Genomic DNA, 19,841 nt, shown 5'->3' with positions numbered 1-19,841 from the left:
ATTGGAAAAATATAACATTTGTGCATTTTAAAATATTAGATGATGCGTTTACAGATAGTACCTAATTTTGGGTTAAGCATACGTCCTCTCAATGGAATTATGGTAGGTCATGCGTAAAAGCTCATAAAAGCACATCGCAGAAAATAAATAGAGAACTAGCCGAGGGCGTTTTAGGACTAGAATGACAGTAGAACTGCTGAATAGAAACTTCAGAATTATTCGGATGCATATTTATGAACTCAGAATATATATATATGTGTGTGTGTGTGTGTGTGGGGGGGGGGGAGTAACTAATTGGTACGCACTACTTGCCAAATAAACACTTTATTAACAAGTTATACAGTATGCGTTGTTCGTCTTACACGTCTTTCGCCAAAACTCACTTAAAACAGTCAAAAAACACCTGTTCTCCTCTCCTCACTAGCGCTCTCTTCAGCCAAACCCGAAAGGCTATTAGTCCGAGATACTCTCTCCCCACATATATATATATATATTCAAGAAGAAGAAAAAACAGCAAAACATGTACTCTGTCGGTGCGAAGACTAGACTATGTAGACTGAGATTTTTATTCCTGGGGCAGGAAAAGATAAAGCTTTAACACATAAGGGGCCTTAATTATGCTTTGCAACATGATAACTGGCGTAACTTAAGCTTAAGTGGCCGACTCCTTTTAACCTTACTTATCTTTATCTCAACTAAAATTAATTGTAATATATTAATTGGTCAAGCAGTCCACGAAATTAGTGAACTTAACCTTACTGTTAAGTTGGTAAATGCGAAGTTATACATGGTTTTTTATTTAGAAATCGTGAGATGCGGTCTGGTGTGATGTTGGTTTCAGAAAAACATTTTCTTTATCGTGCCAATGTTTCGATCTTTATTGAGATCATCTTCAGGGCCTAGGATTTACAAACATTGTTTACATATTATAATTACATTTTGGATGTGGAAAAGTGAATTTGTACAATGCAAAATATATTTTTTTATATATTCAATCAAAGTATTTCTACTCACTCAAAGTGTTTGTCTTCTGTGTAATTGTGCCATTCTTGCGTGTCGTGTCGAGAATAATAAACACGGCCTATCACATCAATTAAACACATTTCTATTGTCTGATAACTTCAAAATAGCTTTCAAAAATTATAAAACAATTCAAACACTTTTTTCCAAAATTAAAGATCCCACACCAAAAACAAATAAATCTGACGTAATCTACAAGATCAACTGTTTAAACTATCCGGCAACTTTCATCGGTCTTACATCCCAATATCTGGACAAGAGAGTAAAGCAACATATCTATGATTGCAAAAAACCTAAGCAAAATCCTACAGCACTCGCTACTCACCATCTTGAACACCAACACAATTTTGACTTCAAAAATGTAAAAGTATTACACACAGAACAAAACAAACATAAACGTAATTTCTTAGAAATGGTTTATATCAAAAGAGATAAACACAGCATCAATTACAGAACAGATAAATGTAAACTCAGTCGCAGCTACGCCAATAGCATTAATCAAATTCAATATAGATAACATACCTATATCATCACATTACATTCCACACATCAAATATTGTTCACATATCTAATTTCTCTACAATTTACCTTTTCTTTTCCTATTTTATCCCTTTCTATATAATCATGAAAGGATAATCTTACCAAACCATTACCAACACATTTTTTCCCTTCGTCGGCTCTTTTCACCTCAAAGAAGCCGACACCTTATACAAAAATGTCTTTTCTATACCGACATCCTTCCCCACCACTTCAAAATCCAACGTATATAAACACAAAATGGCAACATCTCACAGGCACTCTCGACACGACACGCAAGAATGGCACAGTTACACAGGAGACAAACACTTTGAGTGAGTAGAAATACTTTGATTGAATATATAAAAAAATATATTTTGCATTGTATAAATATTTTCCACATCCAAACTGTAATTGTAATATGTAAACAATGTTTGTAAATCCCAGGCCCTGAAGATGATCTTAATAAAGACCGAAACGTTAGCACGATAAAGAAAATGTTTTTCTGAAACCTACATCACCCCAGACCGCACCTCACGATTTCTGAATAATTAAGTTTCGATCTTTATTGAGATCATCTTCAGGGCCTGGGTTTAATAAACATTGTTGCATTGTGTTGAGAGTGCACGACAGACAAGAATGACACATCCACACGGAAAACAAACACTTTGAGCTGAAGATGATCTCAATAAAGATCGAAACGTTGGCACGATAAAGAAAATGTTTTTCTGAAACCTACATCACACCAGACCGCACCTCACGATTTCTAAATAAATATCGATTAACGATCACTAATCACCACACACGTTATACATGGTACGACAAAGTTCACCACTGTACCATCAAAGCATTTGATATTTTCAATACAGTAAAAAAAGAAACAGTACAATAAAATACAAGAAACGGGACCACTTGAACTATTGATTATCTTCCAAACAAATTAAAGACATTACGAAGCTCTTATTATTTTTGTAAATTAAATAAGTACTCAATAGAGATTTTGCTATCGGTTTAATCCGGTCGATCAAATAAAAAAACCAACTGTTGACAAAAAAGGGCAAATTTAAGTTGTTCAGGAGTTGTAAAGCGGAAGATAGAGAAGGCTGTAAGGTTCGACAGATCACGACCCAGTGATAAACCCCCATGCTTTAGATCCTCGGGGTCTCCCTGCCATTCCCTGTTTATCCTGATTCGGACCCTCTATTAGTCCAGAACTGGTTTTATTGGGATCGTGTCCGGGGACCATTAACTGGACTTGCCGCGCAGCGAGGTAACGAGACGAGACGAACCCGCCTCCGAACAGGGTCAATCGGAATGACAAATTACGATCGACTTTTGTTTATCTCGCCGTGAATAGACTGTATCACATTTCCATTAAATTAGTAAAATAAAAGTCAACCAAATAACTATAAGTTTTAAAGTGTTTATGACATCAAGCAAACACAGATTGTGACAATTGAATTTTATCATAGCATAAATACAATACTGAAGAAATTATCACAATTATTTAAGGAAATACTAATTAGTTTTAATGAAATTCATAAATGTTACAATAGTCTTTTATTTATTAAAACTACTATATAACTATAATTACACTGCTCTTTATAGTCTTGAATGGAATTATGCTAAAACCGTTAGCATTCCCTTTCAGTTATGTTATATACCAATTTCACTTTAATTACTTTATTATATTTCTTCTATATGCATAAATAACCTGATTTTTTCAGGGATTTCTAATTTTATGCCTCCACCAATTGTTGTATTTTTACAAAACATGTGGACTTTTAGCCAGGAAAGGGGTGTTGACATATGACAGATGGATTGTAGAAATTCTAAAATAAATAATTTTTGAGCCATACATTTTTGAAAACTGCTCAATCCCATTTTAAAAAAGGAAATAAATTAAAATCCATCAAGTCGAATAGAGGGACCCGTTAGAATTGAAAAATGACCCAATTGGTTCTAACCTCAAACTTGTTCTCTTTGACTTTGGGAAATTACTTTTTAACACGCCAGGACATGATGTGCTGTGCTTTCCCGTTGTAAAAATTAACTGATCAGTCAGGACGTTCGGCAATTAAAACAGGATTTGTTTTCCGTACGAGACGTGGCGTGTTTCCCGGGGAAGTATCGACTGGGCTGGACTGACATCATCTACGGCCTATTAAATCTCCCGAGCGAAGAGCACGTAGCCTTCGAAAGTTAACTCACTGCTCGATCTCCTCCAGGTAATCACCACATTACAGTAGGCCGGCCGGTAGAACGGTAATTTTCAAAGCTTCCTACTGGCAAATAATCGTCGCCGTCCTTTTTAGCGGGTGTTGTTCAATTTACACGTAGGTCCAAATGAGAAAAGGAACAGTTTGAAGTGTAACCGCGGATTAATATGGACCGTCCTGGGCTGTCGTTCCACCACTGAAGACGGCGGTTCTTTGATTAAGGTCTGTGGCTGGGAAAGCGAGGATGAGAGATGCTGGCCTAGGCCTGCGGTAGCCCATTCCATTACGGGCGCAAGCTTTACCGACCTTCTCGACAAAATAACGGTTCCCTTGGTGGCGACAAAACTGCTTCGAAACAAAATTCAGAGCCACCAAAGGCATTCAAGACAACTTGGAATGGCATTACACTCCGCCCTATTCATGGATAGATACTTTGATGACGATTGTTCTTTATATTTTACGTTACTTCAAGTTGAAAAAAAGAAATGTTAATTTTAAATCTTTTATAAACTCTAGGGCTATTCACGATGTTTGTAAGAAGCATGTTAAACGTTATTTTTCCGCAATGCTGCGCGTGGCGATCGGTAGAACCAAAAATTAAGCTATAACAGTCCTTGAAGGCATGTTATTCTTTGTTTTGTTTCTTTTTAGATTGTAATGCCAGAAGTTAATACAAAAGGAAAATTAATCAAACTTTCATTCAAAATGCTATCTATGTACTCGAAAAACACTAACAAATGACACGCTTCAATTCGTGCCGACATACCCAACTTGTATACTAACAGCCTACAACTTTATAGGATATGGGACGTATCTATTATGAATGAGAGTGTAGGGACAGATCAGAAATTAACACAAAAATGTATTGGTTTGATTTAATTAATGCCTACTTAAGAATAAAAATACATGTAAACGAAAAACAGCTGTTAAATTCATGGCTGCCATGTTGGTTACCTACGCCCTAACGGATAGCAATGTTACTACATTTTCGACCTAACATTTAACATTGGCTCTGGCCTGTTAGATCGAGCAATGTTAACTAGCCGATTCTTACAAGACTACGTCTTAATTTTCCCCATCTAACAGGACCTAACAGAGTTAACAGGGTTAGCACACAGATCGTGAATACTCCTACTGTCTTTCCTAAAAAAATCCAGTTTTTTTACACAGATAGAATTATTAGATTAAGTCAACACTTGGAACGAGGTCACTACTACATTAAAAACGAATTCGATCATTCTTTAAATGTCAATCCTTTCAGGACTTTTTAGTATAAACAAAATAGTGAGATTTTGCAAAAGGTTTCAGCTATTTCAAGGTCACAGCTATACTTAAAGTCTTCCAAATAATCATAAAGGATTTTGCGGCTAACGCTATGTTTTCTAGGGAGTTTGTAATAATTCGGATTATAGTCGTATCTTTCAAGCTTGTAAATAAGTTAATATTGACGGATCTTTCTATTTCTCGCTGACGATAGTTAAACAAAGCTGAGGACCTGATAGTTGTAGAAGATCCAACGTACAAAGTAAACATTACCAGGCGATTCGGGGCAAGTTCAGTTTAATTGAAATTGAGGATGAAAAGAGTCAAATATTTGAAAAAAGCTTGAAGCTTTGCTTAGCAGTTTTATGAAAAAATAAAATATTACATGATTTGTTAACCATATACGTACTAATTATAACCACATTCTGTATCTGCCTCTTAAAACTTTAGCTTTTAAATTGTATCTAGGCAGTTCACCCAAGATGTATAAGGCTGTTTTATATCTAGCTGTCATTGCTGTTTACATTTAAATAAAACAGATAAATATTTTCATGTTGAAACACCAAATATAAATTGTTAGTAGTCCGAATTCAAGAAAAATTGCATGATTCGTGAAATTACCTATAAAATAGTCAATTATATTTCTAGATATATGTGATTATTTAATTTGGTCAATATCTCCAGCGAAAAAATACTTCGTTGACTTACCGATATCCGTTAATTACCTCTCTATTCTAAGGCAACTAACGTAGAACGCTATTTCAAATAGCGTTCCGTTAAATCACATCAATCAATTTAGCGTTAGCCTTCACGCTACCGTTACGCAACATTATAACTATCGTAAACGACAAAACTATACTGTAATAAATTTACTACCCAACCGATTAACTTGAGCGCAGTAAACAGTTTTTTGAAAAGTACAAGTATGGCATTTTGAGTAATAATTATTTGAAAATCGTGAAATGCGGTCTGGTGTGAGGTAGGTTTTAGAGGTTCTTTATCGTGCTAATGTTTCGATCTTTATTGAGATCATCTTCAGGGCTCGAAGTGTTTCTTTTCCGTGCAGATGTGTCATTCTTGTGAGACATGTTGACTGGCACTTTCAACACAACAAACACTTTGAGCCCTGAAGATGATCTCAGTCAAGATCGTAACGTTGGCACGACAAAGAAAATGTTTTTCTAAAACCTACCTCACACCAGACCGCATTTCACGATTTCCAAATAATCATCAACTAACAGTCACTAAACACCACATATTTTGAGAATGTTTCAGGAATACACCCGTTTTTCCTCACACTTGCTTTATCCTTCTTGAGTTTTTGATATTTTAAACCGGCAGTTTGATACTTTTCGATCATCGTAGTCTGCCCATCACTATTCTAGGACGAAGGAAAAAATTGTAGGTTCATTTTCATATTTTTAAGTAGTTGATGACACCGTGATTTCGCAAACTTCCCGAGTGGAAATTGAAAAAAGTTTACAATTTGACCCTAGTCGAGATGGAACAGTTATGATTAAAAATAAACGTAGAAAACACGATTTTACATAAAGTGACAGGATTGGCCAACTGAAAAGAGTGATTTCGGCTCTTCCTGAAAAGTACTTTTTTAATAAAAGATTTTCTAAGGTACTAGCTAATATAAATGAAGTATTTTTTCTGCTATTCATCAATAAACATACTTTGAATAGGTGAATTTGAATTCATCCCAGAATTCAAAGCAATAGAATTGAAGGAAACATTCGTACTTTAAAACATTAAGATAAAGAAATATAACAATTTTTTACCCAAAGATTACAATAAATTTTAATAAATTTGTTCAAAGGGTTCTATGGTGATGAATGACACGGAAAGGGGGCCAATTTTGAGTATTCCCTTTAAAAGACAACATAAAAGAAAGATGATTCTTAGAAGAAATTTCATCAATAAAATTGAACAAATAACGCTGTTAATCCTGTAAAATTCAATAATTTTCACGCTCTTCCATGTACCAATGGTCTTTTTACAGTACCAGTACACAAAGTTTTTTTTATGTTTCTAGCAGTGCGTTCAGTGGTGGATGAGCGTGCACGATTCATAAACGTAGAAGGGTGTTCCTAGCAGTTAAACAATAATAATAATCAAGTGGAGCTGTCTTTTGTTTTTTTTCCGGCCTCCCAAAAAAGAAACAAGCAGGAGAAGTAAGACCGAAATAAATGGAAAACGTCTATGTCGGGGCTTGCTCCAACACACGCTGGCTCCTATTTAAGCCCCTCCACCAACGAGAAAATTACGGGTTTCGCTTTCAAGGCCGGCCAATTAGGCCGGTACCCGGGTCCGGTCCTGCCACGAAAAGAGAAGCGGTGAGAAGAAGATTAAGAAAGAAGCAGGAAAACGGTGAAAAAAGCAAGAAAGTGGAAATTCCGCCCGGTGGAAAAGTGTCGGCCGTGGTCGAGGAAGAAATCCCGTCAAAAAAAACCATCTAGTTATCAAAAGCCAAAACTCTTTCCATTATTAACCCCCGGCAGCCATTTTATTTAAGCCATGGCCTCCTGTTATAATTGCAATTGATTTAAATAGACCCATTATAACACGCAATAAACCGCTCCATCTCCAAGGTATGCAGCAATGGGATAAAACTTTCTGTCTCGTTCATACAAACTTTCATTTAGATAAATGGATTTAGATTCGCCAGAGTCATGCGAATGAACTTTCAAATAGAACCTTCGGAGTGATGCATGATGGTTAGAAAATGAATAGTATTTGTTATGTCGAATCGTAACGTACGCTAGTGAATTAACGCTGCCCGTCACTCTTTGATTTGGGAACTATATTTGTCTTTTACATATTTGTTCTTCCTCTTATTATTTTTCTCTACCAATAAACTCAATTTTTACTAACTTTTTAATTACCGTCAATTGTTTACATAAAATTCTTCTAGCATACAAAACATATTGGAATACTTGTTTATAAAAAATCTTAACAATTGAAGTTTAAAATGAACCAAATAATGTTTTTTTTAATAAAATTTCAAGTTCAATTCGATAACGGAGCACGCTTATGATTCTTTACGTCTCGGTTAAGCTCCTTATTAAAACATAACCACAAATTTCAATCCCAAGATATTTTCTATGGAGTATCGGAAAACATTAAATGGAACCCATGGTGCCTAAGCCATAAACCATTTCATATCTTTTTTTTGCATTTTATAAATAAATGTTATGAACCTAGGATCCTGTATGCACTGTTATCCTTAAACACTATACATAATTATACATTAGGGGTATTCACGATCTTTGTGTTAACCCTTTTCACTCTGTTAGGTCCTGTTATATATAGAAAAATAAAGACGTGGACTTGTAAGAATCGGCCGGTTAACATTGCTCGATCTAACAGGCCAGGGCCAATCTTATATGTTAGGTCGAAAACGTAGTCACAGTGCTATCCGTTAGGGCGATGAAATTATAGGGGTATTCACGGTCATTGTGTTAACCCTGTTAACTCTGTTAAGTCCTGTTAAATCGAGAAAAATGATGGCGAAAACTAACAAAAGAAATATATTGGTGTGACTTAATTAATGCGTATTTAAGACTAAAAATATGTGTAAACAAAAAACAGCTGTTAAATATGTGTAAACAAAAAACAGCTGTTAAATTCATGGCTGCCATGTTGGTTACCTACGGCCTAACGGATAGCAATGGGACATTTTCGATCTAATACCTAACAATAGGGATAATTCACGATCTTTGTGTTAACCCTTTTAAGTCTGTTAAGTCCTGTTAGATCGAGAAAAATGATGACTAGACTTGTAAGAAGCGGCTAGTTAACATAGCTCGATTTAACAGGTCAGGGCCAATGTTAGGTGTTAGGTCGAAAATGTAGTTACACTGCTATCCGTTAGGGCGTAAGTAACCAACATGGCAGCCAGTAATTTAACAGCTGTTTTTTGTTTACACGTATTTTTATTCTTAAATACGCGATAATTAAATCAGACCAATACATTTCTTTTGTTAATTTATGACCTGTCCTTATGCTCTCATTCATAATAGATACATCCCGTATGCCTATCTTGTTTTTTGAAATGTATATTTGACGCTTGTAAGTTTAAATAGCATAAGCATCGTGACTTAATTCCAGTGAGCGATATTTTTCTGTTAAGCAAACGGTAGTAGCAAGAATTAGAGTTGTTTATAACACTGAGAAATATACGAGTACCAGTCCGGTCGCTGACATATTAGGGATATTATAAAGATTTATCACGAAATCCACAACATAATCCGCCCATTTATTTCTAATGATCCGTTTAATTTATTATATTAGCCGTATAACGACCTTTCTGGTCGAATGGGCCTTCCTTTCCACCCGATGGACGGCGATAGAACCGTCTCCCCTTTCTGAAAGCCGCATTTTTCCTTCGGGGGCGGTCGTCCTCATCCCGTCCGTGCATGACGCAGCGACCCCCGCCCCATAAAAAAAATTCATTGAAAGGGCAAAAGATTCGGAATTTAATTGAAAACGATCTGTTTCGCCTCTGGGAGACATGGATCCTCGCCAATTACCAGAGATGGGACTCCTTTGATCGTCCGAGCGGTGAAATCACCGCCCCCTTCGGAAAAGCGGGGGCGTAAAACGTCCACTCGCAGTGAAAAAAGGGTTTATTTGACTATGAATCATTGCCGTCGTTAAAATATCACTCAAAGGATGAATAATGGCAATGGCCCTTCCGAACACAAAAGCTCAATTTCGATTTTCAAATTTATTAGATCTATCAGTGGCTTTCCATTTCTTCGGCACAACTGTTGATAAATATTAATTATAAATATTTATCGGTAAAAATGGAGATTAATTCATTAAAAAGCGAATCGATTTATTATCAAACTTTTGGTCATTATTTCACCATCATCGAGGCTGCTTTTTAATACATGACTTTACAGCAATCATTTTTATAAACACCTATTCGGCATAGCCATGGGTAGCAACTTAGGTCCGATACTTGCAGACATAATTATAACGCATCTATTAAACACAGTTATACCAAAACTTCCTTTCACATTACCCTTCATCAGTAAATACGTAGATGATATATTAACAGCAGTTCCCACAGATCAAATTCAAACTTCATAAAAAATATCATTTGTCACATACACTTGTAATAAAACAACCAGATGGCACATTAATCACAGATTTGTATCAAAAACCAAGGAACAGAGATCGCTAACTCAACTTACGGCCAAAGGGCACTTCACAGACTTATTACCCTGAATCTTTTCATCACAAGAACAAAGATATACAAACAAATCATACAAAACAATCACTACCATAAACATATAATCAACAACTAGAAAATCATCCACTATTATTAATAACACTACATCAATTCAATCAAACACAGACAAACCAGCATACATATCCATCCATTCGTTCACGGCCTATCACACAATTCAATATTTTTCTATCATCTGATAACTTTAAAATATCCTTCAAAACTAAAAACCCACTCACATCCTTTTTTCCTAAATTAAAGAACCCATACCGGTAACAAAAAAGTCCCATGTAATTTACAAAATCACATATATAAATTGTCCGGCAACTTATATCGGAATTACCTCCCAATATCTGGATAAGAGTGTAAAAAAATAATATCTATGATTGCAAAAATCTCAAATCCTGGCCACCAGCATTTGGAACACCAACACAATTTCAACAATCCAAAAATATTAAACACAGAACAAAATTAACATAAGCGTAACTTTTTAGACATAGTTTACATGAAGTAGCGACTAATATTTTTATATCCAAAGTAAACACTAATTTTGACTAAATTCACTAGTTTTCGTGGTCCGCTTGACCAATTAATATCTTTCAATTAATTAAGGTTTTTAATTGAGATAAAGAATAATTTTTACTTCAATTTGTCATTTTAAGTTGTTTTTAGGTTTCTTTATAATCATAAAATTAATTTTAACAAATTTAATTCTTATTATGATTTCGAACATTTTATTACTGTAAAAATTTTAAATTTATAATTTGAACTTTCTTTGTGGTATATTTGGCATCATATGGTAATTAATGTATTCTTTAATTTCTGTTTTACCTTTATTTGAATTTATTTTATTTTATTTTTGTTTTCTCTCTTCGTTATTTTTTTATTTCATTTATTTGGTCATATACATCTTCTCAGAGCTTTTGATTTAATTTTTAGCAATTTTGTTCACTGACATAACTCATTTCATCTGTTACAAGCACTGCATTTAGGTGACAGGCCAAAATGTCCAGATTGGTTAAATGACTTACCTTTACTTACGGTTTTATTATTCTATCCTTAATGTTTTTCTCCATTTACGTTTTTTCTTACTGTAGTACTGTACTTTTCGCAAATAAATTTATTATTATTATGGTTTGCATCAACGGAGATAAACACAGCATAAATTACAGAACGGACACATGTCTAAAACAGCCGCAGGTACGCTAATATCAATAATATACAAATAACACACAAAACATATAATACAACATATAAAACAATCATTGTACTCCACATATAACACAATTATACATAGTCTAAATCATCAACAATTTATCTCTCCTTTCCTTAATAATACCGTCTATAATGATCCTGAAAGGCTAACCAACAACAAACAAGGACAAACCATTACCCCTTTTTTCCATTGTCGATCTATTTCACCTCAAAGGAGCCGACTCCCCATAGAAAAAGAATTTTTATCCCTACTTCCTTCCCCCTCCTTCAACATCAAATATATATAAACAAAAAATATTAATATCTCAATAACATTCTCAACACGACAAATATAGACATATGTACTCAAAAAAGCACTTTTTGAGCGAGAGGAAATTAATTAAGCCAAAAGCCGGGAGGGAACCCACTTACCCGATGCAACACTATGCGACGCTACCCGACGCAAATTCAAAGTCCAATTTTCCATAAGGTTGCATTACCCCCGTGCACAGCTACGCGATGCGATGCCACGTTAACCTACCCGACGCTCTGCGATCCCCACTGTCCAGATTTTCGTCGGGTCGCATCGAGTACAGTCGAAGACAAAAGAACCGGGCACTCATTTTTTTATTCAAACTACATGTATTATCGCCGTTATATTAATTACAATATACTTATTAACTAACAATTTATTACACGGTTTTGCTCATAAAATTGCACCATTTTCGTCAAGTAGCTTCAGAACAGGACACTCATATTTTTTGTAGTTTATTTCAAAATATGTATATGTAATTTTGTCGATATATTAATTACAACATTCCTATTTTAATGTAAACCAAATTAAACGAGATCAAAAATTCATAAGTTATTGTGAAAATTATTTAATTATGATGGTTAGGCCGAAAATTTATGAAAACATCGGAATAACTTTATTTAAAACAATTAAATTTAAATAACAAATTATTATTGGTTTTGCTCAAAATAGTGCATTAAGAACAAAAGAGGCGTTGCGATTGTGATACTGATTAATGTGATACACACACACTGGCGTGCGCTTGACGCCGCATAGATGTGGACGCCCTACTACAACGTGACAAGGCGTCGGGTAGCGTTGCATAAGCCAGGAACACACCCGATGCTACGCCATGCGGCGCTACCCGACGCCTTGCCACGTTTTAGTGGGGTGTGCACATGTATCCGACGCAAGTACATGTCGCGTACAATCCACAGCGTTTATCACAATAATCACTATCACAATTGCAACGCATCTTTTGTTCTTAATGCACTATTTTGAGCAAAACCTAGTAATAAATTGTTAGATAAATTTTATGAGCACAACCATGTAATAAGTTGTTTGTTAAACTTAATCGTTTTAAATAAAGTTACTCCTAACCATCATAATAAAACAATGGTTATAAAAACTTATGCATTTTTGATCTCGTTTAATTTGGTTTACATTAAAATAACATGTACGACATTAATGTAACGACAAAATTACATGTACTTAGTTTGAAATAAACTACAAAAAATATGAGTGTCCTGTTCTGATGCCAGCCGACATTAGAAAATGGTGTAATTTTACTAGCAAAACTATGAAATAAATTGTTAATTAAATTTTATGAGCAAAACCATGTAATAAATTGTTCCAATTTTAGTATATGTACCGCCGAAGCGAGTTCAATAAATTGTTAGTTAAATTCATTATATCAAAAAATCGTATTCCGGTGGTTTGATTAATTTTCTACCAAACCATTAAAATTAATTTTTTAAATAAAAACGAATTAATTTTTAATCACAGTTAATTTGGTTTATATGAAAATAAGTATGTTGTAATTAATATAACGACAATAATACATGTAGTTTGAATAAAAATATGAGTGTCCGGTTCTTTTGTCTTCGACTGTACTCGATGCTACCAAACGAAAATATGGATAGTGGGGATCACAGAGCGTCGAGTAGGTTAGCGTAGCATAGCATCGGGTAGATGTGCACCGGGGTAATGCAACTTTATGGAAAATCGAAGTTTGGATTTGTGTCGGGTAGCGTCGCATGGCGTAGCATCGGGTAAGTGTGTTTCTGGCTATAGGGTGCGTTTCCCGCTCTAAACTTCTATATTGTGTACATCATTGTATACACTTCTAGTCATATCTTATATATATATTTGTATAATTTAAAAATGCTTATAAAGTCCAGAGGTAAGTAAAGAAATGGGGTAGGGGGGATTAAATTTAGAAGAAAAGTTTATGCTTACTACTGAATTTTGCTATATTTCAGTATATTAACTAATATAGTAAATAATAATTTTAAATTCAATTGTTGCTATGTAAGTGTGTATCGTGTTTTGATAAAAACAGGCACATCAGCACAGGTACATCTCTCACATCAACGACCCTCACAAACAATTTTTTTTTTTTCTAAATCGTTTGATGTGACATCGTTTGAAAGATTTGGAGGTACAGACAAACCGTAAAAAAGTCTCTGGTTTGTTTCACGACTGCAATAATCGCCAGCTGGTTCCTCTTGACTAAAAAGAGGTAATTTTCATAGGTCCATTTCACCAAATGAGTGTCTTAATTTAGTCGGCAGCGTAAACGAGCACTTCTCGGCCCATTGTTGGAAAAAAAACCTCGTTACCGCATGCGTTCCTGCGGGACCTCGTCCCGTTTCCGACCCTGGAACTGATCAGAAACACGATCATGAACTATGCATTGTTCGAACCAGTCAATTTGTACGCTGTCTAAATTTAATCGTAGATTCGAATCCCGCTCGAGAAAATAACTTTTTCATCTCAACCAAGACCGTACATAAAGAATAACTATCTCAAAGAAGTAATTTGGTCAATTAGACCAGTAGACATAATGGATTTAGTCGTACAGTTCAATGCAGACCACAGACCAAGAACGTAATCTATACATATAACCCAACCCTTGATCTCAGAAGAAGAAAACTGTTTCTTACTGGAATTTCAGTAATATAAAGTAAAGGTCCTGTTGCTTTCTAAATATTTGTGCGCGGTTGTTGCTCACAGAGTAGTGATTACGTTTCAACATCAGAATCTACGCAAACTATTAAAATTATAAACTCATAAAATACCAATATAGATATAATAAGGGGACGGCGGGACCCCAGTGGTTAGTCTATCAGGACTCTCAGCTCGTAGACGCGGTCGTGAGTTCAATTCCCACCGTCGACCCGGCCCTTTTTTTCACGCAACCCTTCCCCTTCACCCCCCCAAAAATCCATCGCATAGTGTATGTAATTAGGAGTGTCGCCATTTCACCATTTTGTCTGTTCAACCCTCGATATGGTAAATGCTAATCATCTTATACTATAGTATTTAAGAAGAAATAAAAATTTGTTTAAATTATTGAGCAAGACAGTCGTCCGAAAATAAGATCGTCGAAAAAGTCATAAGCTCATACCTATACGGACCAGACAATAAAGTCTTCTGATCCACCAATTGGCACCATTTTGTTCTCAACACTCCAATTTGGTCAAAGTTGATAATCAGTTTGCGTAAACTAACATAAAATATTTAGCACTAAATTTTATAATTTCATTCTAGACGAGTGTCTATGATAGGAATTGTCATAGGAGTGTCGTCTTTTCATCATATAGTCCGCAACCTTCGATTTTTATGGTGACAGTTAATCACTAATCTTTCCAATCGACGTTGCCTCATATCAAAGTCCTTCAGCCATATCAAGGCTGGTCATCTCGAAATTTTATAAACCGGCGTTGTGCAACTCATTAAAAGTACCCTCGGCCCAGATGCGGTTTTTATTTCATGTTGCCTGGGCCGCAATTCGACCCATATCCGTCCCAAAATAAGCACATGTGCGTAGTTAAATGAGACAAGAATAACGACAAAATAAGCATAAATATTGTAATCAATCTTTATGTTCGACTGTGTGAAAAAGTTTGGACAAAAATAGTGGAATAGAAGATGATACTTCCTACATCTTCAATTTGTTTAACGAGCTGATAAATGATACAGCAGCATGTCATTAATTTGACTTAAAACTTCCTTTGATGAACACATAACTAATTTTTCCTTTTAGTAGAACATCATCGTGAATCCAAAAATATACCACCAAAAGTATTTTATGTTTGTTCAACGAAGAGGTCATAAACGAATTTTAATAGATCATCTTTATCTCTAAAATTAAAATATTAACTTTTACATTCACTAGTTTTGTGGTCCGCTTGACCAATTAATATCTTTCAATTATTAAAGGTTTTTAGTTGAGATAAAAAAGTCAATGGCTCGAGCGGGATTCGAACCCATGATCTTCGGCTTATTACGCCGCTGCTCTACCACTTGAGCTATCGTGTCCTCGATCCACTCGGACACCAACTTCCCACCTCAACCACACCTTTTGAATTTTCCCTCCTTTTTTGGTTGAGGTGGGAAGTTGATGTAAGAGAGGTTCGAGGTCACGATAGCTCAAGTGGTAGAGCAGCGGCGTATCAAGCCGAAGATCGTGGGTTCGAATCCCGCTCGTGCCATTGACTTTTTTAACTCAACNAGTAATCCTGTAAACGTAAACAGAATATTTTATATAGATTTTTTTTAATGAAAACTTAAAATCCTGCATTATTTTCCGGACAACCCAATAAAAACCTTTATTAATTGTAAGATATTAAGTTTTACCTTTAAGTTTTGAGTTTTAGTATCTAAAATGGATAAGGGTCCATATTCATATACTCCCTAACAACATTTAGGTTGTCTATTTAAAATTGTCATATTGTCCCTCCAAACCCAAGCCACAAAACTTAAAATGTGGCTAGTAACTTTGAAATAGGTAATGTTGTATTTCTTTGTTTATAATTAGCATATAAAATTTGTAGTGTTTATTTATTTTTATTTAAACCAATTAGTTGGGGAGCATCAAGTAAGGCGACGTTCAGGGGATGCTTAGCTCCTTTCTGAACTGACCGCCGACGAAGTCCATCGCCTGGTTTCACAACACTGTTGATTAAGCGTAGAAGTAGAAGCGAAAAAAGGCCCATTTCAGGGGCTAGTTAGGCCGAGGGGGTTCCTTGCCGCCCCAGTTGGCCCGAGGAACGGTTCGCCCACATATTTCAGCCCTAAGCCTATCACGTAGAGAGCGGAGACGGCGCACCCTCTCCCGGTCGGGGGCGGCCGCAGCCATTTTTCCGCAAAGCAGTAATAAAAAAATGAGTAATGCGAGTCGAGCCCGTCAGCCGCGAGGCGCTAAAAAAGTGGTAATAAAGCCCTCCGTGATTTAGAGGCTGCCATCTCTCCCTGATAAAAGGGAGAGGGCCGGATGAAAAAGGAAAAGTCTATATTCTTTTCTTTATTCTTCTTCTACATGCAGTTGATTTGTACTCGCGTGCATGAGATGTCCAGAACCGGGAACCCTCTCATGTGAACTGAAAGAAATCATAGAGTGGTCCGTCTATTCTCGCTCCTTTTGCCTGTCATCGTGGTAACAGAACCAACCTGGACACTCTATGCCAGGATAATTAATGCTTCATACCGAATATCTTAACGAGAAATTATACAAGAGAATTTACTAACCTGATGAAGAACAAGTAGTAAACTAAAAATTGAAACCTAACTCGCCTTTTGAACCCGGCATATTTCGGAAAATAAGTTTATTTTATATTCGTCCAAAGTTCAGGCTAAACTAAACCAGTCAACACAATTATAAGAATAGGTTTCGTGGTCCGCTTGTCTAAATTTAAAAATAATAATTTAAAAAATTCAAATGACATTTTGCCATGACGACGATATAATAAAATTTTGGAAGATATTACCCTCCCGCAAACACTACAATTTAATAAATCACATCATAGATATATTGTAATTACCTTCGGATCATTGAATCTACCATAGTCATAAATTAATTAAGTTATGTACTTACGAGGCACTACTTTGGCTATTAATTTTTGTCTTGGTTATATAAGATCATTATAAATACTTTCAATTAATTAATCTTTAATTAAGGTTTTGGTTGAGATAAAAAAGTCAGTGTCACGAAATTTGTGTCCGAGTGGATCGAAGCCACGATAGCTCGAGTGGTAGAGCAGCGGCGTATCTAGCCGAAGATCGTGGGTTCGAATCCCGCTCGTGACACTGACTTTTTTATCTTAACCAAAATCTTAATTAAAGATTAATTAATTAAAAAGAATTTGTCAAAAGACCACGAAACCTAATAGATGATTATAAATATTTTTTTAAAATTAATAACTTTTTTTATTAAAAGTTTTGATTTCATTTATTAATCTGACGTATAAATAAAAGTATCGTTAATCCTGTTTTATAGTGGACAACTGTGCTAGTAAGTTACTTATTATGGGCTTTATTAGGTTCACACAATGCAGAAAGCAGTGAAGCTCTGTGTGGCATAAAAAATAATGTAAATAAAAATATGAACGAATCTCAACTATTTAGTACCTAACTAACTATTTAGGAACGAATCCAGTCCTATTAGATTTAAATGATTGGACGTTAAAATGTTTCTATTTATAAAGAATGCTTGTAGAAAAAAATTAAACTAATGAATGATACATTCCTGGAGGATTTAAACAGGAATGCAGTCCAGCGTAATAAATTAAAAAACCTCCTGAGACGCCAGGGTTTTTGTTATGTAAAAAAAGTTTTAATTAGAGAACAAGACGAGTAATAAAATAATTACTGCTAAACCGAGATAACTGAGTGATTTTTCCGTCGCGACGGTCTTGTCCTAATCGGTAGTCAGACAAAACACGATTTAATTAAAACTGAGGATTTATCGATTTATGAGATAGATCCGCGATTGTCACTGATTCAGAGGAATCCAGATATGGCAGGTAAGGTCCTTTTGAAATGATCAGGTAACGAGGATCTTAGTGACTTCTACTGTAGCAAAGTGCCCCGGGGGCCCTTGTTGGAATTCTCAGCCCCTTCCCGTGTAAAAACAAAAGGAGCCTTCTTTTCTATGGTGATCATCTGGACAGAGATGACCTGAAAGGAACCACCTGCTTGACCCTGAACTTTCCCCTAACTACAACTCGCAACTGCAAAATTTCAACGGTTTATTAATTAATTGCTGCCTTGATTAACCTCAGCTCAAACGGAAATGCGACTTTTTTTTCGTACTTTTTGAACGAGCAACTTCTAAGCATAAGTTAGCAACAAGTTTTCGATTATGCCTGTTCATAAGCGTGTTTAAACAAAATCAAGCTAACTTTGCCATCAATTCAAACTGCTTTCGCTCCAAAAGCCCTCAATCGCACTTCGCGCTCCCCTTTTGATTCGGCAGAATAAAAGAGGGCTTTGTTCCGTTTAAAGCAGAGTTCTGCCTTCTAGACTTCGCCATGAATAATTTGAACCATGTGAAAATTCACCACTTGTTGCTCGCGATGGTAAATTCAGCCGACAATGACGGCTTTTAACGGTAGAAATTTGGAGATTCACAGTGGAAGGTCGATAATTACGGGGCGAATTCTTCAGAATGGTTATTTGACGTAAGAATAGAAAACTTAAAGGTCAAAGGGTCGAGGGCCGCCGCATTCTGCTACATCATCCTTGCCTTAAAACGGGACCATCTTGAACGAGACCGCACGTTTCATTTTATCTAAATGGAAGACCTACAACTTTACAAACGTACATAAACCAACAGACATTTTACTTTAAATGTTCATTTAATGTCAGTTCTGGCTGAATCATGAAATCCACTCGTCTCTTAAATCTTAAAGTGTCCAACTCAATGTGGACTCGATTGAGGGCGAGGGACTGTCGGGGGCCGAGTGGAAGAGTTATGCTACGGAACAAATATGGAGTGACATCGGATTATGACAGTTTGTCACCGGTCTGTCAAGAATGCAGGACGTCTCGTCGCCGAACTGACGCAGTCGCTTTGCCAATTATCTACCACTAATCAATGGTGGATTTTTTCCGTCGGACGTTTGTCGACTGGAATCACGGAATCGTGCATTTTGGTGATCTCGGCGATGAAGAACACGTGACTCGAAGGTCATCTGAAACGTTCTTGTATTCGACGGGATGAATCTGGCCGATAATGCAGACCCTTTTAAACGTTTGTCGGCTGAACGGCGGTGCCATAACTTGAAAAAAAAAGTCTATATCATGTGCAGTACAATTACATGTTTTATAATTGTCAATATTTTCCTTCTAAGAGAGTTAACTTAGTGTGTTATAGGGTATACTGAACTTGAAAACAAAACACCACAAACAAACCATTGAACATTTGAATTTTTAAGTATTAAGTACGTTATGCATCGATCGGCGATGATGCATCCAAATAGAGGCTAAATGCACGTGCCTAATATTACATGACTCACCAATTATGCACATTTATACCGGTGTTCGTACATCAATGATTAAACCTATCATATGACAGCGCATTTTGTGCGGT

General features: G+C 35.8%; 1 protein-coding gene across 8 annotated transcripts in view; it reads left to right on the top strand.

The window, feature by feature from the left end:
• The window catches only part of LOC106662247 (ephrin type-A receptor 4), a 397,805-nt gene that overhangs the window by 319,002 nt on the left and 58,962 nt on the right, over nt 1-19,841 (top strand). The window lies entirely within an intron of this gene.

This window comes from Cimex lectularius, unplaced genomic scaffold (assembly GCF_000648675.2).
Source record: "Cimex lectularius strain Harlan isolate CLEC.00 unplaced genomic scaffold, Clec_2.1 scaffold19, whole genome shotgun sequence".
NCBI lineage: Eukaryota > Metazoa > Arthropoda > Insecta > Hemiptera > Cimicidae > Cimex > Cimex lectularius.
Note: the sequence above shows the minus strand (reverse complement) of the source record. Positions and strands in the feature narration are given on the sequence as shown.